Source organism: Arachis ipaensis, chromosome B6, assembly GCF_059453495.1.
Source record: "Arachis ipaensis isolate K30076 ecotype BB chromosome B6, ASM5945349v1, whole genome shotgun sequence".
In the NCBI taxonomy this organism is placed as follows: domain Eukaryota; kingdom Viridiplantae; phylum Streptophyta; class Magnoliopsida; order Fabales; family Fabaceae; genus Arachis; species Arachis ipaensis.
This window is the reverse complement of record NC_142441.1, coordinates 74,379,846-74,380,848: the sequence shown is the minus strand read 5'-3', so window position 1 is coordinate 74,380,848 and position 1,003 is coordinate 74,379,846. Positions and strand designations below refer to the sequence as shown.

At 39.3% G+C, this 1,003-nt stretch overlaps 1 non-coding gene across 1 annotated transcript; it reads right to left on the bottom strand.

Annotated features, from left to right (window-relative positions):
• Positions 1-649: 649 nt before the first annotated feature.
• Positions 650-757, bottom strand: LOC148561368 (small nucleolar RNA R71). Its single transcript, XR_015886852.1, has one exon. It is a non-coding gene; the product is annotated as a small nucleolar RNA R71 (small nucleolar RNA).
• Between the last annotated feature and the right edge of the window lie 246 nt (positions 758-1,003).

Below are 1,003 nucleotides of genomic sequence, written 5' to 3'. Positions count from 1 at the left end.
CTCAAATCACTGCTCCTATCCTTACCCTTGTGTTTGGATTATCCATTCTTCTTCACTCTTATTCCCTTTCTTCTTCTACTAACAACAAGGGAACCTCTATACTGTGGTAAAAAGGATCCCTATTATTATTTTCTGTTCCCTTCTTGTTGAAGAAGATCCTGAATCTGAAAGGACTCTGAAAAGGAAACTAAGGGAAGCTAAATCACAACAATCCAGAGACAACCTTACAGAAATTTTTGAAAAGGAAGAGGAGATGGCAGCCGAAAATAATAATAATGCAAGGAAGATGCTTGGTGACTTTACTGCACCAAATTCCAATTTCCATGGAAGAAGCATCTCCATCCCTACCATTGGAGCAAACAATTTTGAGCTTAAGCCTCAACTAGTCTCTCTGATGCAACAAAACTGCAAGTTTTATGGACTTCCATCTGAAGATCCTTTTTAGTTCTTAACTGAATTCTTGCATATATGTGATACTGTTAAGACTAATGGAGTAGATCCTAAAGTCTACAGGCTCATGCTTTTCCCATTTGCTATAAGAGACAGAGCTAGAATATGGTTTGATTCTCAACCTAAAGATAGCCTGAACTCTTGGGATAAGCTGGTCACGGCTTTCTTAGCCAAGTTCTTTCCTCCTCAAAAGCTCAGTAAGCTTAGAGTGGATGTTCAAACCTTCAGACAGAAGGAAGGTGAATCCCTCTATGAAGCCTGGGAGAGATACAAGCAACTGACCAAAAAGTGTCCTTCTGATATGCTTTCAGAATGGACCATCCTGGATATATTCTATGATGGTCTGTCTAAATTAGCTAAGATGTCATTGGATACTTCTGCAGGTGGATCCATTCACCTAAAGAAAATGCCTGCAGAAGCTCAAGAACTCATTGACATGGTTACAAATAACCAGTTCATGTACACTTCTGAAAAGAATCCTGTGAATAATGGGACGCCTATGAAGAAGGGAGTTCTTGAAATTGATAATCTGAATGCCATATTGGCTCAGAAC